The 27,085-nt window shown below is 42.8% G+C and overlaps 1 protein-coding gene across 2 annotated transcripts in view; it reads right to left on the reverse strand.

Moving 5' to 3' along the window:
* Positions 1 to 27,085, reverse strand: part of LOC110527887 (caM kinase-like vesicle-associated protein) — a 96,243-nt gene that overhangs the window by 12,417 nt on the left and 56,741 nt on the right. Inside the window, exon 2 of one of the 2 annotated variants that reach the window (XM_021609476.2) lies at positions 3,240 to 3,359. The exons of the other annotated variant lie outside the window; for it this stretch is intronic. The gene's annotated coding sequence lies outside the window, so the exon portion shown is untranslated. The remainder of the gene's footprint in view (positions 1 to 3,239; positions 3,360 to 27,085) is intronic. 2 annotated transcript variants of the gene reach the window in all.

Genomic DNA, 27,085 nt, shown 5'->3' on the forward strand with positions numbered 1-27,085 from the left:
TGATGTGAGGAGCTTCTAGGGGACTTAACTTTAAAAACATATCTCATTTACAGCATGCAACTGTGTCAGTCAGCACCAGGGTTCCTTTGAGCAGTCTGAACAGGGGATCCGAGTGCTAATGGAGGCAGAGCAGGAGAAGAGAAACACTAATGCAATTGTGCTCACTCAGCGAGGCTGTCAGTGTACCACAGCAACAAGTGAAGCATTTCCAATTAGGAAAGAGTAGCGAGCGATTATGAGCAGAGCATCCGAAAACACAAATTAAAGCACTTTATGAGCTCCGCATCACACTTACGGATCTAATTTCAGTGCTGCTTTTCTCTCTCTCTAACCGCACTGAGTGAAACTGAAGAAAACCTAACTAAGTTTACTGCTGAGAATCAAGATTTTATGGCAAGCTTAATTGGCATGTTATTTTTATGTTTGTTGGGTAGTTTGTATACTTTCTGAAAGACAGGACCATAGAGTCTAAAGACCAGATGGTAACATAAACTCAGCACAAAAATAAATGTCCCTTTATCAGGACCCTGTCTTTCAAAGATAATTTGTAAAAATCCAAATAACTTACCAGATCTTCATTGTAAAGGGTTTAAACACTGTTTCCCATGCTTGTTCAATGAACCACAAACAATTAATGAACATGCACCTGTGGAACGGTCGTTAAGACACTAACAGCTTACAGACAGCAGGCAATTAAGGTCACAGTTTGAAACTAAAGAGGCCATTCTTCTGACTCTGAAAAACACCAAAAGAAAGATGCCCAGGGTCCCTGCTCATCTGCGTGAACGTGCCTTAGGCATGCTGCAAGGAGGCATGAGGACTGCAGATGTGGCCAGGGCAATAAATTGCAATGTCCGTACTGTGAGATGCCTAAGACAGTGCTACAGGGAGACAGGACAGACAGCTGAACGTCCTCGCAGTGGCAGACCAAGTGTAACAACACATGCAGAGGATTGGTACATCCAAACATCACACATGCGGGACAGGTACAGGATGGCAACAACAACTGCCCGAGTTACATCAAGAACGCATAATCCCTCCATCAGTGCTCAGACTGTCCGCAATAGGCTGAGAGAGGCTGGACTGAGGACTTGTAGGCCTGTTGTAAGGCGGGTCCTCACCAGACATCACCAGCAATAACGTCGCCTAAGGGCACAAACCCACCGTAGCTGGACCAGACGGGACTGGCAAAAAGTGCTCTTCACTGATGAGTCATGGTTTTGTCTCACCAGGGGTGATGGTCGGATTCGCGTTTATCGTCGAAGGAATGAGAGTTACACCGAGGCCTGTACTCTGGAGCGGGATCGATTTGGAGGTGGAGGGTCCATCATGGTCTGGGGCGGTGTGTCACAGCATCATCGAACTGAGCTTGTTGTCATTGCAGGCAATCTCAATGCTATGCGCTACAGGGAAGACATCCTCCTCCCCCATGTGATACCTTCCTGCAGAATCATCCTGACATAAACCTCCAGCATGACAATGCCACAAGCCATACTGCTCGTTCTGTGCGTGATTTCCTATAAGACAGGAATGTCAGTGTTCTGCCATGGCCAGCGAAGAGCCCGGATCTCAATCCCATTGAGCACGTCTGGGACCTGTTGGATCGGAGGGTGAGGGCAGGGGCCATTCCCCCCCAGAAATGTCCAGGAACTTGCAGGTGCCCTGGTGGAAGAGTGGGGTAACATCTCACAGCAATTTCTGTTCAACTTGTTCAATTGATATCTCAGTTGTTGAATCTTGTTATGTTCATACAAATATTTACACATGTTAAATTCTCTGAAAATAAACGCAGTTGACAGTGAGAGGACGTTTATTTTTTTGCTGAGTTTAGTTGTTTTAAGAGTCTGCAATAATGGGACGTTAATTCTTTCCTCTAATAGTGATCCTACAGTAGGCAGTTGTGAAAAGAAAGGAGTGTATGGACACATTTTGACATAGTTCCAATGCAGCAACTTTTCGACCAATGTGACTCTTCTCCGCAGCCTCTGCAGTCATCCCAGCTATGAAGTGGTCAGTTTGGAGAGAATCTGGATAAGTGAATGACGTAATAGCTCTATTTATAGTATCTCCCATTGTCTGAAATATATTACATTGTGTTCGATGTTAGAAGGCCCAATAGATAACATCTCATACCTTTGAATAGGGAAAATTTGAATACAATTACCTTGGATAATCTATCCCTATATTTCCCTGATCTGTCTGACATGGTTGTATGGCACACCAGGAGTGAATGTCTCTATGCACACACAATAGCTGACTATGAGCTATTACTGAATCAATTATTGTCTGTGAGAATAAATTGGATGGAGGAAATCAGAGAGAGCGAGAGAGCGAGAGAGAGAGAGAGAGAGCAGAGAGGGAAAGCAGCCAAGTGAGGGCAATCTGTTCAAAAGAACCCTGTGAACTGACTGGAAAGTCCATCAGAGACATCTGAAATGCAGAGAGGAAACGGTGCTCTCTCTGAGATATGTTTTTCATTTGAGGAGGGAGCCTGTGTTGTGTAGCGCAGGTGAGGCAAAGCGTTGACCTTTCTCAGCTCAATCTCTCACTCCGTTAGAGAAAGAGACTCCTGCAGGAGCATCATTTAAATGAGAGCAGAACTGGTCTGGCAGGCCACCCCATTAACAAATGCATCAGGAAAAAATATATTATACTAATGCACATACAAGACAATAAAAGGAACATGTTCATTCCCCAAGTGGCAATAACAGCCAGAGACAGAGGAAATTATAGAGAAAGACTGAGACAGACAGACAGAGAGAGAGAGAAAGAAGAGAGAGATTAAATAAAAGCCTGTCTGTTACTGTTCTCTTTTTTATAGCTCTGATTAGTTCTATTGGATGCTGCGAAGGTCAAATTCAGGTCCATTAAAGTAACACATCTAATCAAACATGAATAATAAAAATGGAAGTGATTTCACATAAGATTTTTTACTCTCAGTCACTCTGAAGTCACTCAACACACAGGTTCACAGAGAGTGTTCTTTCTTTGATATCTCACTGCAAACGCAAAACTACCTCCATTAGAGAAAAAAATACATAGTACTTATTCTTAGAATCTCTGAAAAAAGCCTAAGAATGAACATAAAGCACCCAAAGCTGCTTCCTTTTTATATTGATTAATTTACGTAGAAGCCAGAGGCACAAAGCAGAGGTATGAAATATGCAATGACGCAATGTAATAGCACATTTGGATTGACCACCATCAGCATTATCAGCATTATCTTCCTGTGTTCCTACCTTAATCTTCCAACGGGGAGAAGCGATCGATTGCGTGAGACACTTTACAGCACTCTGCAGTGTGACCCTCACCCAGACAGCAGCCCTGCAAGGGGGGCTTTCTATATCTCTGATGTTTTTCTGCAGACACAGCAAAGAATTATGGGAAGGAAAATTGATAACGATAAAGAGCAAGGGTTGTTAGAAACAGCATGCCTTTTCCAATGAGGCAAGGTGATGAGCAAATTAGAATTCTTCTCCTGCCCATTGAAATCGATGTGAAACTCTCTTACTTCATGTTTCGGGATAAAGCTGAATTAAGTTTAACACACGGTACTGCAGTAGGGGATTACTTTACAACCCAGACAAATGGTATCTGTCTGGGTAGGTAAACTTTACTTACAGGAGAGAACAGCCTTCCTGCCTAATCCAACCATGACATTTTTCAGTATTTTTCGGTGCAAAAGCAGCAGCTACTCTTCCTGGGGTTCACACAAAACATGAAACCCGACATAATGTTTCTTATAAAAAGAACTGATGCAGTCAGTCTCTCCTCAACTCTTATCCAAGACAGACTGGCATGCATAGTATTTATATCATCCCTCTGATTACAATGAAGAGCAAGACGTGCTGCTCTGTTCTGGGCCAGCTGCAGCTTAACTAGGTCTTTCCTTGTAGCACTGGACCACACGACCGGACGATAATCAAGATTAGACTAAACTAGAGCCTGCAGAACTTGCTTTTTGGAGTGTGGTGTCAAAAAAGCAGAGCATCTCTTTATTATGGACAGACCTCTCCCAAACTTCACAACCATTGAATCTATATGTTTTGACCATGACAGTTTACAATCTAAGGTAACGCCAAGTCATTTAGTCTCCTAAACTTGTTCAACAGCCACACCATTCATTACCAGATTCAGCTGAGGTCTAGAACTTAAGGAATGATTTGTACCAAATACAATGCCTTTAGTTTTAAAGATGTTCAGGACCAGTTTTTTTACTGGCCACCCATTCCAAAACAGACAACTCTTTGTTGAGGGTTTCAGTTACTTCATTAGCTGTGGTTGCTGATGCGTATATGGTTGAATCATCCGCAAACACGGACACATATGCTTTGTTTAATGCAAGTGGCAAGTCATTGGTAAAAATAGAAAAGAGTAGAGGGCCTGGAGAGCTACCCTGCGGTACACCACACTTTACATGTTTGACACTAGAAAAGCTTCCATTAAAGAAAACTCGTTGAGTACTATTAGATAGATAGCTCTGAATCCAGGTTGAAAAGCCACTTTTTTTCAACAACAGGTTATGGTCAATAATATCAAAGGCTGCACTGAAATCTAACAGTACAGCTCCCACAATCTTCCTAATATAATTTTATTTCAACCAATCATCGGTCATTTGTGTCAGTGCAGTACATGTTGAGTGAAATATACCTTTGTTATCTACTTTTTTCTTTCTTTCTATAGCTCTCCACTGTTCCCTGGGCGCCGAAGACGTGGATGTCGATTAAGGCAGCCCCCCGCACCTCTCTGATTCAGAGGGGTTGGGTTCAATGCGGAAGACACATTTCAGTTGAAGGCACTCAGTTGAATGCTGACTGGGTATCCCCCTTTCCTTTCCTTTTTCTCTCATGCAATGGACAAAGTGTGTGCAATTGGTGCAGTGTTGTCTGTGCTCTCCCTCTCTCTTTCCTCCCTCTTTCTTGCAACACATTCCCACCATTCTAAGATGAACATTCTTGACATTAATTTCTTTCATCCGTCCTAAACCCTGGGGATTGCTGTAGGGTCAGGACGACTCAGATATTGCTTTCCTTCCCTGGAATTGAGTGACTATGATACGGTCAATATGGAGGGGCAGGACAACAACCGTATGGACTAAAGAAAGACTGGTGTCAGAAGGTCGCTGATGTTCTAATATTTGCCATTTACTGTCTCGCACTCTGATGAGAGAGAGGGTCACCGAAAATAAAGGCTATGAGGACATGTTATTACTCCACTTCAACCTAACATGGAACCCAAACCGGCTGCATGCGTGCGCGCCATCGTGCGCCATAATGCATACATTTATTTTGTCCCCCCACACCAAACGCGATCACGACATGCAGGTTAAAATATCAAAACAAACTCTGAACCAATTACATTAATTTGGGGACAGGTCGAAAAGCATTAAACATTTATGGCAATTTAGCTAGCTAGCTTCCACTTGCTAGCTAATTTGTCCTATTTAGCTAGCTTGCTGTTGCTAGCTAATTTGTCCTGGGATATTGTCACACCCTGACCATAGTTTGCTTTGTATGTTCTATGTTTTGTTTGGTCAGGGTGTGATCTGAGTGGGCATTCTATGTTGTGTGTCTAGTTTGTCTGTTTCTGTGTTTGGCCTGATATGGTTCTCAATCAGAGGCAGGTGTTAGTCATTGTCTCTGATTGGGAACCATATTTAGGTAGCCTGTTTGGTGTTGGGTTTTGTGGGTGATTGTTTCCTGTGTTAGTGTTTGTGCCACACGGGACTGTTTTCGGGTTTTCACTTTGTTGTTTTGGTTATGTGTTCATGTTCAGTTTTCTAATTAAAAAACCATGGACAACTACCGCGCTGCATTTTGGTCCTCCTCTCCTTCGACACAAGAAAACCGTTACAGAATCACTCACCACAACAGGACCAAGCGGCGTGGTAACGGGCAACAGCAACAGCGGCGCAAAGAGGAATGGACATGGGACGATGTATTGGACAGCAAGGGTTGCTACACATGGGAGGAGATCCTGGCGAGAAAAGATTGCCTTCCATGGGAACAGGTGGAGGCAGCTAGGAGAGCAGAGGCAGCCGGAGAGAGGAGCCGGCGATATGAGGGAACACGGCTGGCAAGGAAGCCCGAGAGGCAGCCCCAAAAATGTATTGGGGGGTGGCACACAGGAAGTATGGCGAAGCCAGGTAGGAGACCTGAGCCAACTTCCTGTGCTTCCCGGAGGGCGAGAGAGACCGGGCAGGCACCGTGTTATGCTGTGAAGCGCACGGTGTCCCCAGTGCGGGTGCATAGCCCGGTGCGGTACATACCAGCTCCGCGTATCGGCCGGGCTAGAGTGGGCATCGAGCCAAGTGCCATGAAGCCGGCTCTACGCATCTGGTCTCCAGTGCGTCTCCTTGGGCCGGCTTACATGGCACCAGCCTTGCGCATGGTGTCCCCAGTTTGCCTGCATAGCCCAGTGCGGGCTATTCCACCTCGCCGCACTGGCAGGGCGACCGGGAGCATTCAACCAGGTTAGGTTGGACAGGCTCGGTGCTCAAGAGCTCCAGTGCGCCTGCACGGTCCGGTCTATCCGGTACCACCTCCACACACCAGCCCTCCGGTGGCAGCCCCCCGCGCCAGGCTGTCTCTACGTCTCATCCCTACAGGTGCTCCCGCCTGTCCAGCGCTGCCGGAGCTTTCCTCTCCAGCGATGTTGGAGTCTCCAGTCTGCCCAGCGCCGCCTGAGCTACCCGTCTGCCCAGCGCCATCAGAGTCGCCAGTCTGCCCAGCGCCGCCTGAGCTACCCGTCTGCCCATCGCCATCAGAGTCGCCAGTCTGCCCAGCGCCGCCTGAGCTACCCGTCTGCCCAGCGCCATCAGAGTCGCCAGTCTGCCCAGCGCCGCCTGAGCCACCCGTCTGCCCAGCGCCGCCTGAGCCACCCGTCTGCCCAGCGCCGCCAGTGCCGCCAGTCTGCAAGGAGCCGCCAGTGCCACCAGTCTGCAAGGAGCCGCCAGTGCCACAAGTCTGCAAGGAGCCGCCAGTCAGCCAGGATCCGCCAGTGCCGCCAGTCAGCCAGGAGCCGCCACCGCGGACAGATGCCCACCCAGACCCTCCCCAATAGGTTCATGTTTTGCGGCCGGAGTCCGCACCTTTGCGTCCGTACTGTCACACCCTGACCATAGTTTGCTTTGTATGTTCTATGTTTTGTTTGGTCAGGGTGTGATCTGAGTGGGCATTCTATGTTGTGTGTCTAGTTTGTCTGTTTCTGTGTTTGGCCTGATATGGTTCTCAATCAGAGGCAGGTGTTAGTCATTGTCTCTGATTGGGAACCATATTTAGGTAGCCTGTTTGGTGTTGGGTTTTGCGGGTGATTGTTTCCTGTGTTAGTGTTTGTGCCACACGGGAATGTTTTCAGGTTTTCACTTTGTTGTTTTGGTTATGTGTTCATGTTCAGTTTTCTAATTAAAAAACCATGGACAACTACCGCGCTGCATTTTGGTCCTCCTCTCCTTCGACACAAGAAAACCGTTACAGATATAAACATTGAGTTGTTATTTTACCTGAAATTTACCTGAAAGGTTCTCTGCTCCGACAATTAATCCACACATAGAATGGTCAACCGAATCTTTCCTAGGCATCTCTCCTTTTTGCCTTTTTCTTCTCGACTTTATATTGCGATTGGCAACTTTCATAAATTAGGTGCATTACCGCCACTGACCTTGTTCGTCTTTCAGTCACCCACGTGGGTATAACCAATGTGGAGATGGCACGTGGGTACCTGCTTCTATAAACCAATGAGGAGATGGGAGAGGCAGGACTTGCAGTGCGATTTGCGTCACAAATAGAACTGACTTCTATTTTAGCCCTTGGCAACGCAGATGCTCGTTGGTACGCGAGCAGTGTGGGTGCAATAATTGAATAATATAGATTTCTAAATGTATTTTGCAATGCTCGCGTGTAGTCAGCCTGTAAACATGACATTGAAATACATGCTCTGATGGTGTGAGTGACTTTGAAAAGTATTCGTATATGGAGCAAAACTGATGTGATTGTTCCAGTATTAGCAACTTGAAATACAATGAAGATGGCAGAAAAGAACCAATCAAGCATTAAGTGCAGTGGAGTCTAGCGCAAATTGAAGAGCCAATTCTCTTGAATTGGCCTTTTAGATTAACGAGTAACGTGATAATTGCAGGAAAATTGCCACTGTGGAGACAGGTTAGAGAATAGTGTGTTGCTTTCTTAGTGTGAGGCTTGAGAGTGTGATGGAGTGGAGAGGGGAGGGGACCAGGCTAGGGGCTGGCTAAGTGTGGGCTGAATGTCAGTGCTGTCAGAGGCAATGCAGGCCCAGCCAAAGATCACCCCTGGCAAACAAATTAAATGCTGCATCTAGCCATAAATAAGTAAACCAAAAGGGCACCATATTTTCTGATTCACATCTACGACATCTTCCAGATGGCTCTTTATGCTCCCTGAGATGTTTTGTGTGTTAGTCATAATCCTTGTGGCCTGAATAAGTGCACTGCTAGCAATAGAGTATGGCAACAAAACAATCAATTACAGAGTTCTGACGGACTTCAACGGTACACATCGTGGACAATATCCATAAAGTACAATCTTTCCATACAGTAGTACATACTTTCCAGAGCCTATTTCTCTAGCCATGTATACCATATGAGGTAGGGGCCTCGCCCACCTTCCCTGCAACCTTACTGGAGAAAATGCAAGCGTTTCTTAAACACCTTCTAATTCCTATCACAATGTCTAAACGAAATGAAAGTTGCCCATCCAATTCGGTGAAATCAAATGTATTTTAACCGAAGGCAAGACAAAAGTGAATTATTGCATTTGCAACCATTACACTGTGAAAGGTAAAGCTGCCTTGCATGCAGATATGCTAATGAACGTTATCCATCCTGGATGTATAACAGAAAAAAGTCCTAAAAAGGTCAAGGATGTCTCCGATTCAAGGTGAACTTTGAATCAGCATTGAACAGCTTCTATGCGCCTTGCCATACATTCTGGAACTCTATTGGAGGAATGCAACGCCATTCTTCCACGAGAAATTCTATCATTTAGTGTTTTGTTGATGGTGGTGGAAAAATACTGTCTCAGGCGCCGCTCTAGAATCTCCCATAAGTGTTCAATTGGGTTGAGATCTGGTGACTGATACACATACACACACACACGCGCGCGCACACACACACACACACACACACACACACCCACACACACACACACACACACACACCTGAGTTTCCGTTAGGAAAATGTGGCGCCGGACATTTGACCGGCAGCATTTTAATTCACAAGACATTTAAGAAATTTACCGGAACCATATCCATTGGTTGTGTAACCTGATTAGGGCATCCACCCACGGTTCTCAGAATGACAGAAATCACATTTAGTTTATGGTAATTCATCTTAAAAGAAGATGCAACTCAGATGCAACGGCGTGCATAATTTTTACTGAATTCCGATGAGCAATTTGAAGACGGTAGAGTACAGCCTTCCTGCCTAATCCCACCATTACATTTTTAGGTATTTTATTAGGATCCCCATTAGCTGTTGCAAAAGCAGCAGCTACTCTTCCTGGTGGTTAACACAAAACATGAGATAATACAGAACATGAATAGAAAAGAACAGCTCAAGGACAGAACTACATACATTTCTTAAGTTACATATCAACGCATAAACACAAACTATATAGGTCACATAGGGGAGAGGTGCTGTGCAGTCAGGTGTTGCATTGTCTGTTTTTTGAAACCAGGTTTGCTGATTATTTGAGCAATATGAGATGGAACCAAGTTCAATGCAATAATGGCTCTATATAATACTGTTTGCTTTCTTGAATTGATCTGGATTTGGGGACTGTGAAAATACCCCTGGTGGCATGTCTGGTGAGGTAAGTGTGTGTGTCAGAGCTGTGTGTAAGTAGCCTATGCAGACGTTTAGGAATTTTCAACACATTAACGTTTCTTATAAAAATAAGTGATGCTGTCAGTCTCTCCTTAACTACTAACCAAGAGAGACTGGCATGCATAGTATTTATATCATTCCTCTGATTACAATGAAGAGCAAGACGTGCTGCTCTGTTCTGGGCCAGCTGCAGCTTAACTAGGTCTTTCCTTGTAGCACTGGGCCACACGACTAGATAATAATCAAGATTAGACTAAAATAGAGCCTGCAGAACTTGCTTTTAGGAGTGTGGTGTCAAAAAAGCAAAGCATCTCTTTATTATGGACAGACCTCTCCCCATCTTTACAATGCGCCACGCGTCCCTAAGGCTAGGGGAAGCTTTCCTGCAAGTAAAATGAATTAAATTGCCAAAATGACATCCTAGCTAACTAGCTAACTCCTGTCTATAGAGAAATAAATATATCATTCAAAATAGGCTACTACACCAGAAAGCATTATTTGGCCACAGAGGAAAAAGTGGATTGTCTTAAATTGCATAGTTGGGCAGAGCACGCTGCAAATATCAAATAGATGATTGTTGAGTTGCGAGTGTCAGTGAAAAGAAGAGCAACCCATAAGTGCAATATTTAAAAATACAATGGCTGAAAAACAGTTTGGAAAACAAATGGCTATTGCTGTAAAAAGAAGACAATGAAAAGACTCCAATCTGTCTTTTAGTTATCAAGATTCTCAACAGTGGAGAACATCGGTCATATCCCCAGTGAGTGTGCATATTCACTGTCTTTATCATTGGGTCAGTGACACTTTGGTTTGTTGTTGGACAACAATTTCCTCCTCCAGGTTAGATGGACATCATATTGTATTTGTGTCTCCCTTTTTCGTAGGCCGATTATATGGATCAGACGTCGTTTTAATTGATCTGTTTGTCAGTGTCAGCAGAGTAGCCTACCCTGTCATTTTTGTCGTTTAAAAAAGATTCTGCTAATGTCCCCAGTCATATAACATTATGATTATCCAATCTGATCATCACATTAGGAACAGTAGGTTATTTTACGTAAGCGTGCAAATGCAAGGATGGATGGAATACGTTATTACAAAGGTGCATTTTCATGGTTCTAAATGAGCTTCCCTGAACTTGAAACCCACGCGCCGCCTATGTAAGAATAATTGCCCACATTTACAATCCTCCATAGTAGAAAAGTTTACATATTCTATTGGTCAGCTTAACGTTTTGTGCAAGAAAGAAATAGCCTATTACAAACAGACTTTGGGAAAGTTGTAGGATGATAGATCCCAAAATCATACAACCAGTAGGCCGAGGCTACATGTCAAAAACATAAAAATGCAATGAGGCAGTAGGCTTCGAGCTAATGTTAGTTCCATAATGCAAATAGCGGGAAAACACCATTGTGAGCGGTTTCCTGTGAGAGATTAAAATATAAATGACAAATATGCAACAACTAGCATGAGTTGCTAATATGACTAGGATTGTGCCTGTGGCTACTCGACAATGAAAGAAAGTTGATATGAAAACCAATAAAACATCAAATAAAAATGCTACTGGTTTCAATGGCATATGATTTTGGTTAGGCTACTTTGAAGCAAAGACATGCCTCATAATATGCAGCAAAAAGTTCAGATTTCAAAAAATCTAAATCCATTCTGCCTCCAGCTCATTTCAAAGTGGTGTGTGAATGGCGAATGGGAAGCACGCTTCAATTACCAAATAAAAATAGTAGCTATTTTTAATCGTAGCCATTGTTTGTTTTTTGTTTGTTTTTTACACGCGTGCCTTTAGAATTGTTACGCAATGATTGGGCTTATTAAAGCACATGTTTCATCCAGCAGCAACAAACAGCTGTTTGAGCTGTATCAGCAGCCCTCACAGTACATCGACTGGTATTTCAATCAATTAATAGGCTAAAATGCATTATTTTGCAATTGGATTAATTTTCTCCTCCCTGACAATTGGCCAGCGTCAATTTTATTTACCAGCTTTTCATATTTTTGGGGGGGCCAAAAGCCGGCTATTACCACTTAACGGAAACCCTGACACACACACACACTTTAAACACCCTATGCTCCTTTGAGACCCACTCTAACATCCCTCAAAGTCACTGAGATCTCTTCTTCTAGCCATGGTAGCCAAAATAATTGGACATTTTCATACATGACCTTAAGCATGATAGGATGTTAATTGCTTAATTAACTCAGGAACCACACCTGTGTGGAAGCACCTGCTTTCAATATACTATCTATCCCTCATTTACTCAAATGTTTTTGGCACTTAACTCCATCCCGTCATTGTTTGCTGAATAATTGTTTTGAACGAAAGTGAACATAACTATAAAACAAAGCAAGCAAAGTGGTAAACATTGAAGCCTTTATATGGGTTACGGGGGAAAACAAGCCCTTATACATTGGTTAGGGGTTATTTCCTAGTGTGTACAAAACATTACTTTAGTCAAGTAGTGAATACTGAGACATTGCTTCCTTGAAAAAGCTCGCTGGGAAAGAACAACATTCTGCATATGTTGCGTTGATATTTTTGTTCAGTATATTTTGAAGAAAAAAAACTTTTACTGCACAGTTCCGCTGGCTTTTAGCCTACTAATGAAAGTTGCAATGCAGCATATTAGAATTGCTGTTTCAACCATTGCATTCCAGGGAGGGATGTTGAGTTGAGAGAGAAGAAAGAGTATAACAAGGAAAAAGGAGCAGGATAACAACCCCGGATTGGGAATAAACGGGTTGAAGGGAATAGGCATCAATCATCAGTGTAAAGGAAGGAGGATTAGAATGAAGTCTGAGGGAGAGATGGGGAGAGAGGAGAGAGGGACAGTCAGATTAATTATTGATGTCTGCCGGTCTGGGCCTGTAGTGGTTGATGTCTCTTGTATATGAGAATCGATGTGTCCCGCGGCATTTGCTCAACAGTCGGCTCAAGAAGGCAGGCAATTCTCTCCCTCTCTCTCTCTTTGTGTCATAATTACCATCCCTCGCTCTCTCTCTCTATCCACTCCTAGCTCAGATTGTGCGTCTTTCTGCCCACTGTCTGTCTGTCTGCACCTCACACAGACGACCTCTCTGATGAATACATTACATCTTCATTTGCTCACCAGAGAGTGCCTGTCAAGGACCATTGGTGACTGATGGTTTTGCAAAGCAGCCAAATATACTTTAATTCCTGGAGCTGATTCAAAAGCCATGACCCAATGTTCAGCTTTTCCCCATACAGCTGCTTTGTATCCGGTCAGACAAACATGTCACAGCTACGCTGTATTCATATATTTTCACAGATTCTTCCAATTCATAGAGTTCTATATCTGTGTGACTAGTTATCTTTTCAGTGAATCTCCAATTTCATTAGTAGAAGATATCTCCTGCAGCCATTCCTCCTATGTACACCCTCTTCACTTACTTCACTCACCCTGTGTCACCTCTATTACTGTAACTTTAGTCCTGTTAGGAGTCCATGACTATTCATCTACAGTGAACTGAAGACTACAGCAGGGTTCCCCAACTGGCGGCCTGCATGCCGAATTTGGTCTGTGGGTGATTTTATCCCCCCCCCCCCCCCCCAAGATTTCTGAGCAAAAGAAATGCAACCTTTTTTGTATCCTTTTTTAAATGTTGGACATACAAGACTGTAATAACACCAGCAAATCAGCTCCAAGTGATATTAATTTTGGAGATCTGTTACAAAATATTCCCACGCATAATAGAGAGATATATGTGATCGTAAATAAATGTAAGCAAGGTTTGAAATTACTATGTTTTAGTAAAAAAATAAATCTGTTTGGGCATCTTGCAGTCAATTTACAGTCTACAATTGATTTGTTATTATGTTCCGGCCCCCTGACCATCTGGGCCTGACCAATAGATTACATGTAGAGGCTACTACAGCAATGCAAGGGCTTCATCTTTTTGTGTGAAATACAGTATACAGTTGAAGTCGGAAGTTTACATACACTACGGGCGACCAGGCCTGTTGCTGCAACACAATAAAAGCAATATCTCAACAAACATCAGAAGTTTACATACACATACAGTGCCTTGCAAAAGTATTCGGCCACCTTGAACTTTGCGACCTTTTGCCACATTTCAGGCTTTAAACATAAAGATATAAAACTGTATTTTTTTGTGAAGAATCAACAACAAGTGGGACACAATCATGAAGTGGAACGACATTTATTGGATATTTCAAACTTTTTTAACAAATCAAAAACTTAAAAATTGGGCGTGCAAAATTATTCAGACCCCTTAAGTTAATACTTTGTAGCGCCACCTTTTGCTGCGATTACAGCTGTAAGTCGCTTGGAGTATGTCTCTATCAGTTTTCCACATCGAATCCACAGATTCTCGATTGGATTCAGGTCTGGACTTTGACTTGGCCATTCTAACACCTGGATATGTTTATTTTTGAACCATTCCATTGTAGATTTTGCTTTATGTTTTGGATCATTGTCTTGTTGGAAGACAAATCTCCGTCCCAGTCTCAGGTCTTTTGCAGACTCCATCAGGTTTCCTTCCAGAATGGTCCTGTATTTGGCTCCATCCATCTTCCCATCAATTTGAACCATCTCCCCTGTCCCTGCTGAAGAAAAGCAGGCCCAAACCATGATGCTGCCACCACCATGTTTGACAGTGGGGATGATGTGTTCAGGGTGATGAGCTGTGTTGCTTTTACGCCAAACAAAACGTTTTGCATTGTTGCCAAAAAGTTCAATTTTGGTTTCATCTGACCAGAGCACCTTCTTCCACATGGTTGGTGTGTCTCCCAGGTGGCTTGTCGCAAACTTTAAACGACACTTTTTATGGATATCTTTAAGAAATGGCTTTCTTCTTGCCACTCTTCCATAAAGGCCAGATGTGTGCAATATACGACTGATTGTTGTCCTATGGACAGAGTCTCCCACCTCAGCTGTAGATCTCTGCAGTTCATCCAGAGTGATTATGGGCCTCTTGGCTGCATCTCTGATCAGTCTTCTCCTTGTATGAGCTGAAAGTTTAGAGGGACGGCCAGGTCTTGGTAGATTTGCAGTGGTCTGATACTCCTTCCATTTCAATATTATCGCTTGCACAGTGCTCCTTGGGATGTTTAAAGTTTGGGAAATCTTTTTGTATCCAAATCCGGCTTTAAACTTCTTCACAACAGTGTCTCGGACCTGCCTGATGTGTTCCTTGTTCTTCATGATGCTCTCTGCGCTTTTGACTGACCTCTGAGACTATCACAGTGCAGGTGCATTTATACAGAGACTTGATTACACACAGGTGGATTGTATTTATCATCATTAGTCATTTAGGTCAACATTGGATCATTCAGAGATCCTCACTGAACTTCTGGAGAGAGTTTGCTGCACTGAAAGTAAAGGGGCTGAATAATTTTGCGCGCCCAATTTTTCAGTTTTTGATTTGTTAAAAAAGTTTGAAATATCCAATAAATGTCGTTCCACTTCATGATTGTGTCCCACTTGTTGTTGATTCTTCACAAAAAAATACAGTTTTATATCTTTATGTTTGAAGCCTGAAATGTGGCAAAAGGTCGCAAAGTTCAAGGGGGCCGAATACTTTTGCAAGGTTGGAGGTTGGAGTCATTAAAACTCGTTTTTTCAACCACTCCACAAACTTCATGTTAACAAAGTATAGTTTGGCAAGTCAGGTAGGACATCTACTTTGTGCATGACACAAGTAATTTTCCCAACAATTATTTACAGACATTAGTTCACTTATAATTCACTGTATCACAATTCCAGTGGGTCAGAAGTTTACATACACTAAGTTTACTGTGCCTTTAAACAGCTTGGAAAATTCCAGAAAATGATGTCATGGCTTTAGAAGCTTCTGATAGGCTAATTGACATCATTTGAGTCAATTGGAGGTGTACCTGTGGATGTATTTCAAGGCCTACCTTCAACCTCAGTGCCTCTTTGCTTGACATCATGGGAAAATCAAAAGAAATCAGCCTAGAGCTCAGAAAAACATTTGTAGACCTCCACAAGTCTGGTTCATCCTTGGGAGCAATTTCCAAACGCCTGAAGGTACCACGTATATCTGTACAAAAAATAGTACGCAAGTATAAACACCATGGGACCACGCAGCCATCATACCACTCAGGAAGGAGACGCGTTCTGTCTCCTAGGGATGAACGTACTTTGGTACGAAAAGTGCAAATCAATCCCAGAACAATAGCCAAAGACCTTGTGAAGATGCTGGAGGAAACAGGTACAAAAGTATCTATATCCACAGTAAAACAAGTCCTATCTCGACATAACCTGAAAGGACGCTCAGCAAGGAAAAAGACACCGCTCCAAAACCGCCATAAAAAAAGCCAGACTACGGTTTGCAACTGCACATGGGGACAAAGATCGTACATTTTGGAGAAATGTCCTCTGGTCTGATGAAACAAAAATAGAACTGTTTGGCCATAATGACCATCATTATGTATGGAGGAAAAAGGGGGAGGCTTGCAAGCCGAAGAACACCATCCCAACCGTGAAGCACGGGGGTGGCAGCATCATGTTGTGGCGGTGCTTTGCTGCAGGAGGGACTGGTGGCATCACGAAATAGATGGCATCATGAGGTAGGAAAATGATGTGGATATATTGAAGCAGCATCTCAAGACATCAGTCAGGAAGTTAAAGCTTGGTCGCAAATGGGTCTTCCAAATGGACAATGACCCCAATCACACTTCCAAAGTTGTGGCAAAATGGCTGAAGGACAACAAAGTCAATGTATTGGAGTGGCCATCACAAAGCCCTGACCTCAATCCTATAGAAAAGTTGTGGGCAGAACTGAAAAGGCATGTGCGAGCAAGGAGGCTTACAAACCTGACTCAGTTACACCAGCTCTGTCAGGAGGAATGGGCCAAAATTCACCCAACTTATTGTGGGAAGCTTGTGGAAGGCTAATCGAAACATTTGACCCAAGTTAAACAATTTAAAGGCATTGCTACCAAATACTAATTGAGTGTATGTAAACTTCTGACCCACTGGGAATGTGATGAAAGAAATAAAAGCTGAAATAAAAAATTCTCTCTACTATTATTCTGACATTTCACATTCTTAAAATAAAGTGGTGATCCTAACTGACCTAAGACAGAGAATCTTTACTAGGATTAAATGTCAGGAATTGTGAAAAACTGAGTTTAAATGTTAAGGTGTATGTAAACTTCCGACTTCAACCGTAGCTCCGTCCACTTTGCTAGTGCTACAGTGTCTGAATGACATCGAAGCCCATCATGACGTATATTCTAAACCACGTCAAACCTTCTCAGGTCTGAAAGACTGCCACTGATGCTGATGCTCCTCTGTGCCTTTGCATGTCGGGGGGAAGACAGAGACACAGAGAGAAAAAATTAGAGGGTAAAATAAGAGGGCTTCTCTATCAATTATTCCCGTTTCTCTCAAATGCAGCTTGCTGACTAGTTATGAGCAGGTCGTGAACGATTCTTTATTTTTGAAAAACTCTTTTTACTGACTCGAGAGTCATCATTTGTTTTTCTGAGAGAATCGTTCATTTTAGTCGCTAGTTTGACCTGCTGGCTGGCTGCCATAATTCTACAGCAGCGTTAATACGCTCAGAGCGGCTCCGGAGACGTGCTCCGACCAACAGCTGTCTGTCATATATGCACGCAGAAAAAATGGATCATGCTGGAGGCAGCATAGAGAAGAGAAATACATGTTTAGAACTGATAATTGATCGCATGGTGCAAGAATGAATGTAATTAACTGATTATTGAATATTAAGATGTACACAGCTTTGTAGAACCAAAAGATCCACACAAATAGGGATGCACATTTTGGGGAATATTCAGACGTGGAAACTTTGTGGGAATTAACGGGAATATGTGCAAATGAATATTAATATCATTTAAATGTAGATGTTTTTTGCATTGGATATACAGTGTATTTACCATATCATATGGAGACAGAAACATAAACCTTTTACATAAACCTTTTAAGTAGACATAATTGCAAATGATTAAATCCTTCCAATAGAAATAAAACAATTATTTAGTTACGAATTTAACTTTAATTAAACGAGTTGCCACTTCACATGGGATAATTTCACAAAACAACAAAAAGGAATATTTAATGATCCCCAATGATCCATCGCATCTCCCCAAAAATGTTCATCATAGATCAGTAAAATTAGTGTAGAAACTAAAGCTTGGTTGTCTTCCTCTCAAGCTTCCATGTCTTCTCCCTGGACCTCCTCAATGTCCACCTCTTGAACATCAAACTCTGAGGCCTCATCTTCACTGTCACTTTCCAACCTGGTTGAGGATGGCTCGTTGTTAGGCTCAAAAAGCCTCTAATTTGCCCGGATGGCCATCAATCTTTCAACCTTTGCATTGGTCAGACTGTTGCGTGCTGTGCTGTGTGTGTTCTCAAACAAGGACGAGTTGCGCTCTGAGATGGCTGATGTTGGTGGGATTTGGAGGATGATGGAGGCAACAGGGGAAAGAGCCTCAGATCTACCAGTTGGCTGATGAGATATGTTAGCATGACTGCCATATTGAATCTCCATCTCAAAGCCCTTGCTTGGAAGTGTACTTCGCCGGACTGCCAAGAACCTTGCCCTCATCCAGACCAAGGTGGCAAGACACAGTAGTGATTACACCATAGGCCTTGTTGAGCTCTGCACCAGACAAGATGCTCATGCCAGCATACTTGGGGTTCAGCATGTACACTTCGGCGTGTATGGGCTTCAGGCAGAAGTATTCACGCTTTTTGATGTATTTCACAATGGAAGTTTCCTCTGCTTGGAGCAACAGTGAAGTGGGCAGGGCAGTACAGATTTATTCTCTTACATCTGCAAGCAGAGTTTGAACATCAGACAGGATGGCATAATCTCCCTCAATCCGTGCAATGGCTACTGCTATAGGTTTCAGGAGTGTCAGGCTGCTTACCACTCTCTCCCAAAATACCTCATCCAGGAGCATCCTCTTGATGGGGCTGTCCATGTCGGCAGACTGTGATATGGCCATTTGTTGGAGAGACTCCTTCCCCTCCAGGAGAATGTACAACATGATAAAAACACCACCCAAACGGGTGTTGCTGGGCAGCTTCAATGTGGCGCTCTTATTCTTCTCACTTTGCTTCGTAAGGTAGATTGCTGCTATAACTTGATGACCCTTCACATACCTACCATTTCCTTGGCTCTCTTGTAGAGTGTATCCATTGTTTTCAGTGCCATGATGTCCTTGAGGAGAAGATTCAATGCATGAGCAGCACAGCCAATGGGTGTGATGTGGAGGACTCCTCCACTTTAGACCAAGCAGCCTTCATGTTCGTAGCATTGCCTGTCACCAGCGCAAATACCTTCTGTGGTCCAAGGTCATGGATGACTGCCTTCAGCTCATCTGCAATGTAGAGACTGTTGTGTCTGTTGTCCCTTGTGTCTGTGCTCTTGTAAAATACTGGTTGAGAGGTGGAGATGATGTAGTTAATTATTACTTGCCCACGAACATCCGACCACCCATCAGAGATGATTGCAATACAGACTGCTTTCTCTATGATTTCCTTGACCTTCACTTGAACTCTACATCGAGCAAATGAGTAGATATAGCATGTCTGGTTGGAGGGGTGTATGCTGGGCAAAGAACATTCAGAAATCTCTTACAATACACATTACCTGTGAGCATCAGAGGTGAATCAGTTGCATACACAGAATTGAGCAAGACATTCATCAGCATTTCTCTGACTACGTTCCTCCATTGAGTCAAAAAAACTTCTGATTCCAGGAGGACCATGAGCTGTTGCTATCGATAAGGTGTCTGATTCATAATTTTCACCTCGAATAGAAGTAAAGGGACTTTTGTCAGAGGTTGCTTGTCGTGAACGCTGAGGGAACTTTAAGCACATGGCTAGATGATTCTGCATCTTTGTTGCATTCTTCATATATGATTTGGCACAGTATTTGCAAATTTACACAGCTTTTCCTTCTACATTACCTGCAGTAAAATGTCTCCACACATCACATAGTGTCTGTGACATTTCCTGTAAATATTATTTTAAAAAATTTTTAAAAAAAAAAATACAATTCCATGTACAGATAAATAGTTAAACTGTTAGATTAAACAACAATGTTTTAAAATGGAACATGTATGGAAACAGGTGAATTAACACTCTTCAGTTAGCAGGCTCAAGCAAGCTAAAACCCACATGGTGGCAAAAACTAACTAGCAGAAATTGTTAACAACTTTTCTGTAGGCTACTATATTCTAGTTAACAAAAAATCATGTATGTTATATAAAATATATTCACCCCACCCAGTATTGTAATCAAAACTTACCAGAAAGCATGTAGTCCTTGGCTCAACAGTGTAGTAGTGTGGGCTCAATAGCATCTCATTAGTGTGCAAGATCTTGAGAATCAGCTGCACAAGTCATGGAAGAGTGCACTGTGCATGCAGAGAGTTGCAATTCTATTGAATTGAGGATAGTTCAACCAAAATATGCCGCAAGACCTAGAATTGCCTTATGTGTATCCCACAAAAAAGGTTCACTGTTATAAGCTAACTTTTTTTAATGAATTTAAGCAAAATTCCCTAAATTCCCGGGCTTATCTTCCCATGTAAAATTTCCTAAAAATGTCAGGAAATGTACATGAAAGTTTCTGACCCTTTGCAACCCTACACACAAATTAACGAAATGAGTCAAAATATTTGTTATTTTCACTGAACAAGTAGAAAAGATCAGATTCAGTAAAAAGAGACGAACTTCCCTTCACTATCACTGACAGCTCCTCGAAGCCTGTGTGCATTATACAGCCTTTGGAACTGCTGCTTCTTACAGTTTCACCAATGCAGTTTTGCCACAGCAGCATTGTCAGTCATTCCCTCTGAGCTGTGCTGCCTTCTCAACCCTCCCAACTGTCCTGGCTGGTCTCATAGACTAGACGTAACATACACAAATCCAGGACACTCAAATTAGTATTATATGTTGTGTTTGATATGGTTACATAAGACAGAAGATTATTTAAGGCTAAACTAAAGGAAGGAGGGTGGGTGGGTGTAAAATGTGAATGTCTAGCGACCGAAAGGTTGCATGTTATAATCTCATCACGGACAACTTGAGCATTTTAGTTAATTAGCAACTTTGCAACTACTTATAATTGTTTTGCTACGTAGCATGTCAGCTAACACTTTGGGGGGGGGGGCAGGTAGCCTAGTGGTTAGAGTTGGGCCAGTAACCGAAAGGTTGCTGGATCGAATCCCTGAGCTGACAAGGTAAATATCTGTTGTTCTGCCTCTGAACAAGGCAGTTAACCAGGTTCCCAGGTAGGCTGTCATTGTAAATAAGAAATTGTTCTTAACTGACTTGCCTGGTTAAATATAAACTTCCTATAACCTTAACCCCTAGCGTAACTAATGTTAGCCACCTAGCTAATGTTAGCCCCCACACCCCAAAAACATTGAATTTGTAACATATCATATGAATTGTCATTTGTTACAGTCAAAGCCAGAGGCATTAATCTGACTATTCTTGTTTCATAACAGAGATAACCAGAGATCTATGTATGCCAGCAGCTCCTCTCTGCATCCTGTAAGCTGCCAGGGTGAACAGAAGAAATCCCTTTTTGCCACCCTCTCCTTTTTAACCATGGCAGAGCCCTGGTAATACAGTCACAGAGAGACAGTGAATGTGAGACACTACGGGAGTGTTATATTCAGTGTTGGTAGTTGATCCATCAATATGTTTTAACCTATATATTCACTACATGACCAAAAGTATGTGGACACCTGCCTGTCTAACATCTCATTCCAAAATCATGGGCATTAATATGGAATTGGTCCCCCCTTTGCTGCTATAACAGCATCCACTCTTCTGGAAAGGCTTTCCATAAGATGTTGGGACATTGCTGCGGGGACTTGCTTCCTTTCATTTGGGCATGTAGCGTTCTCCTGGCATCCACCAAACCCAGATTTGTCTGTAGGACTGCCAGTTGGTGAAGCATGATTCATCACTCCAGAGAACTTGTTTCCACTGCTAGAGTCCAATGGTGGCGAGCTTTTACACCACTCCAGCCGACGCTTGGCATTGCGCATGGTGATCTTACACGGAACGTAAACCGGCTCCGCGCGTGACCAGTTGTGTGCTATCATGCATAAATGTATTTTGTCCCCCTACACCAAACGTGATCACGACACGCAGGTTAAAATATCAAAACAAACTCTGAACCAATGACATTATTTTGGAGACATGTCGAAAAGCATTAAACATTTATGGCAATTTAGCTAGTTAGCTTGCATATGCTAGCTAATTTGTCCTATTTAGCTAGCTTGCTGTTGCTAGCTAATTTGTCCTGGGTTATAAACATTGAGTTGTTATTTAACCTGAAATGCACAAGGACCTCTACTCCGACAATTAATCCGCACATAAAACGGCCAACCGAATCGTTTCTAGTCATCTCTCCTCCTTCCAGGCTTTTTCATCTTTGAACTTATATGGTGATCGCATCTAAACTTTCATAGTATTACCACGACACAACCAAGTTTGTCTCTCAATCACCCACGTGGGTATAACCAATGAGGAGATGGCACGTGGGTACCTGCTTCTATTAACCAATGAGGAGATGGAAGAGACTTTCAGCACGATCATGTTTCAGAGATAGGAATTACTTTTATTTTAGCCCTTGGCATCGCAGACGCTCGTTGGCGCGCGCGAGCAGTGTGGGTGCAATAATTGAATAACATGGATTTCTGTGATGCTTGCGCATGCCACGTCTCCGGTCTGGTCAGCATGTTAGTTAGGCTTGTGTGTGGCTGCTTGGCCATGGTAACCCATTTCATGGAATTCCTGACAAACAGTTATTGTGCTGACATTGTTTCCTGAGGAAGTTTGAAAATCAGTGAGTGTTGCAACCGAGGACAGATGATTTGTACGTTCTGCATGCATCAAGACACACAGCTGTCCCGTTCTGCGAGCTTGTTTGGCCTACCACTTCGCGGCTGAGCCATTGTTGTTCTTAAACGTTTCTATTTTACAATAACAGCACTTACTGTTAACTATGTCACCTCTAGCAGGGAAGAAATATGACAAACTGACTTGTTGGAAAGGTGCAATGTTGAAAGTCACTGAGCTCTTCAGTAAGGCCATTCTACTGCCAATGTTTGTTTATAGAGATTGAATGGCTGTGTGCTCGATTTTATACCCCTGTCAAAAATGAGTGTGGCTGCAGTAGCCAAATTCACTAATTTGAAGGGGTGTCCACATACTTTTGTATATATAGTCTATATATGATTCAAACTCACAATGATCTTGATATCAGAAATGTAAATGTGTAACAGTATAACTTTAGACCGTCCCCTCGCCCATACCCGGGCGCGAACCAGGGACCCTCTGCACACATCAACAACAGTCACCCACGAAGCATCGTTACCCATCGCTCCACAAAAGCCGCGGCCCTTGCAGAGCAAGGGGAACTACTACTTCAAGGTCTCAGAGCAAGTGACGTCAATGATTGAAACGCTATTTAGCGCGCACCGCTAACTAAGCTAGCCGTTTCACATCCGTTACACATGCAAGTTAATTCCTGCAAAACATGTACAGATTAGGGATGCACGATATATCGGTGAACATATCGGAATCGGCCAATATTAGCTAAAAATGCCAACATCAGCATCGCCCGATATCTAGCTTAACTCCGATGTTAAAAACCGATGTCAAAGCTACCGTGCATACCTATATAACATAGATACATGACGTAATGACGGCACGTAAAATGTTGCGCTAGACGCGCAACACAGCATTCCTCTCCTAGCCCACACAATGTCTGCTGTGTGGATCGAGCAGTCAACAAGTCATTTGAAAGAGAAAGAACATTTCAGCGAGACAACTCAAAGGCAAGATAATGGAATGAATTGCCCTTGACCCTAAACCGTTCTCTGTCGTGGGTGATGTTGGCTTTCGCCAACTGGTCAAGCACCGGTACACACTACCAAGTGCGCTATTTTTCAGATGTTGCCCTACCGGAGTTACACAGTAATAGCGTCACTGCTATTAGCTTCACGACATACATACTATGGAACGCCATTTGGGTCTTTGCATGTCAAAAAAGATACAGTAGCACTGTGAAAGTTGTACAAAAAAAGTCTGCAAACAAGCAAACTTCGGCCACAAACAATGTGTTTACAATACCGCGTTGGTAATAAAGCATCATTTGTTTGACTGCAACTTCTGGGGTAGCTAGCTTTAGCTTGGTACCTAGCTAGCACCAATACAACAAGCCTGAAAACAATGACCAGTAGAAACTGCAGTCATTTTCATTATTCTTAGCAATGATTTAGGAATCCTTGTGAGTAAGTATTAGCTAGGTTGTCATTTGTTGTTCGCCCATTGAAATTGAACTTCAGTTCAAGAAAAGAAATAGCTAGCCAGCTACTTAACTCTGTTGCCCAAAGCTAACGTTATAAGGAGCCAGCTAGCTTCCTCTGGCTATTGAGGCTCGACCGGACCGGGTTATGTGTTGTGAAGCTAGCCACAATAAGGATTAGGCAATAGTGGACTTTGCGGTTTGCCTTCAAAATAAAAGTATGTCATCGACAGTGATGCAAATGAATACAAATAATAGAATTATGCCATACTTTTATTTTGAAGGCTAACCGCAAAGGCCACTATTGTGGTTAATCCTTAATGTGGCTAGCTTCACATAGATGGGTCTGACTACCGTTAATCAAATAAGAACTGTCTTATAAATTAGGGTTATTTTAGATGATGTCACCTAGCTGTGATACAACTTGGATTCGAACCAGGGACTGTAGTGACACCTCTTGCACTGAGATGCAGTGCCTTAGACCGCTGCGTCCATGTGCGTGTTTTAACTATTTAACTGTACTAGAATGCTTAAAAGGCTGCTAAAATTTTAAATATTGGTTATCGGTATCGTTTTTTTGGTAAGGAAAATATTGGATATCGGTATCGGCCAAAAATGTCATATTGGTACATCACTAGTATAGATCATAACATTGTATTAGTTGGTAGCAAAGGTTGTAGGTTATACCTCAGGTAATCTAGACTGTACTCAGCCCATGTCACGATGAGAGATGCTAGACAATATTCTACATTATAAACTGGGTGGTATATCAGATCGTACACCACGGGTATGACAAAAAAAATGTTTTTACTGCTACGTTGGTAACCAGTTTATAACAGCAATAAGGCACCTCGGAGGTTTGTGGTATATGGCCAATATATCACGGCTAAGGACTGTATCCAGGCAGTCTGTGTTGCGTCATGCATAAAAGAACAGCCCTTAGCCGTGGTTTATTGGCCATATACCACACCCTCGTGCCTTATCGCTTAATTATAAACTGAGTGGTTTGTGCCCTGAGTGCTGATTGTCTGAAAGCCGTGATATATCAGACCGCATACCACAGGTACAGTATGACAAAACATTCATTTTTACTGCTCTAATTACGTTGGTAACCAGTTTATAATAGCAATAAGGCACCTCGGGGGTTTGTTGTATTTTGGCAATATATACAGGCACTCCGCATAGCATCGTGCTTAAGAACAGCCCTTAGCTGTGGTATATTGGCCATATACCCACACCCCCCTGTGTATTATTAATTAAATAGAGCATGTTAGAGTACAATGTAGATCTGTTTTGATGATACTACAGTTAGAGACAATACTTCCTAAGGAACAATGTGTGTGTGTGGCAATACTATGAGTGAGCGCATGCATGCACATGTTCATTTAAGTGTGAAGTGTATCATGCACGTGCACATATGTATTTTCAGATCTGCATAGGAAACTAATACCTTGTCTAAATTTAGCTGCATATGTGTGTCTGTCCGAGGTTATTTAGTAGTACTGTGTCAACTCTACAGTGCAGTGGAAGATGAAAGGGTGTGGGTGTGTGTAGATATCAATGTGAGGTGATGGTAGTGCATTTTGGACACCTAATTACATTAAAAATCACAGCTCTCTTCTGAAGAAGCTCAATATCACAGCAAATTATTCATGATGAAGGGTGGCCCGTGGAGGCTGAGCGATTAACGAGCATGACTGGTATAACTCAGGCCCCGACAGAGATATCTGACTCTCCAGCAAAAAAACAGATATACTGCTCTCCTGTGGCTACGCTTTTACTACGCCTGACAAACTTGGAGGAAGTGTACATTCACACGTATGCACACACATGCACATTGTATGCACACACACATCTTCACACACACACCCACACAAAAGCTTTTTGCTTGAAAACTTGTAACTATTTTCTTCTTTCTTTGAAGTTTACAATGATTAATCAGAAACATAATCAAATTAATTTACACAGGATGTTAGCAGTAATGTAGTGGCTTCTGGGGAGACATTCTGAAATGGCAGCAATATACACTACACTACAATATACACTATACAAAAGTATGTGGACTTCCCCTTCAAACTTGTGGGTTCGGCTATTTCAGCCACACACATGCAATCTCCATAAACAAACATCGGCAGTAGAATGGTCAGTACTGATGAGCTCAGTGAATTTCAACAACTCAGTTCGTCAAATTGCTTTCCTGCTAGAACTACCCCTATAAGTGGAAACGTCAGCACAAGAACTGTTCGTTGGGAGCTTCATAAATTGTGTTTCCTTGACCGAGCAGCCGCACACATGCCTAAGATTACCATTTGCAATGCAAAGCGTCAACTGGAGTGGTGTAAAGCTCGCCGCCATTGGTCTCTGAAGCAGTGGAAACGCGTTCTGTGGAGTGATGAATCACGCTTCACCATTTGGCAGTTTGACGGACTAATACGGGTTTGGCGGGTGCCAGGAGAACGCTACCTGCCCCAATGCATAATGCCAACTGTAAAGTTTAGAAGAGGAATAACGATCTGGGGCTGTTTTTCATGGTTCGGGCTAGGCCCCTTAGTTCCAGTGAAGGGAAATGTTAACGCAACAGCATTCAATGGCATTGTAGACCAGCGTTTCTTAAAGTCGCGACCCAAAGACGTACATTTATAATCAATTACTGAAATTGATTTGGCCAAGTACAACTGCTAACTCGGTTCAGTGAACTCTCTGCTTAACAGCGGTCCCTGCTCAGTTTGGGAGCTGCGCGAGTGGGAGGGGTAGAGATGCCTGTGTGCTTTGCAGTTTATCGGATCTATTTTCTGCAGGTTTCTTGAAGATCACTCCGCGACCCACACACTGCAGCAATGTCGTTCAAACCACTGACTTGTTATTCCCACTCGCCATCACTCATTCGCTGTCATGAAATGGACT

This window comes from Oncorhynchus mykiss, chromosome 7 (assembly GCF_013265735.2).
Source record: "Oncorhynchus mykiss isolate Arlee chromosome 7, USDA_OmykA_1.1, whole genome shotgun sequence".
NCBI classification, from domain to species: domain Eukaryota; kingdom Metazoa; phylum Chordata; class Actinopteri; order Salmoniformes; family Salmonidae; genus Oncorhynchus; species Oncorhynchus mykiss.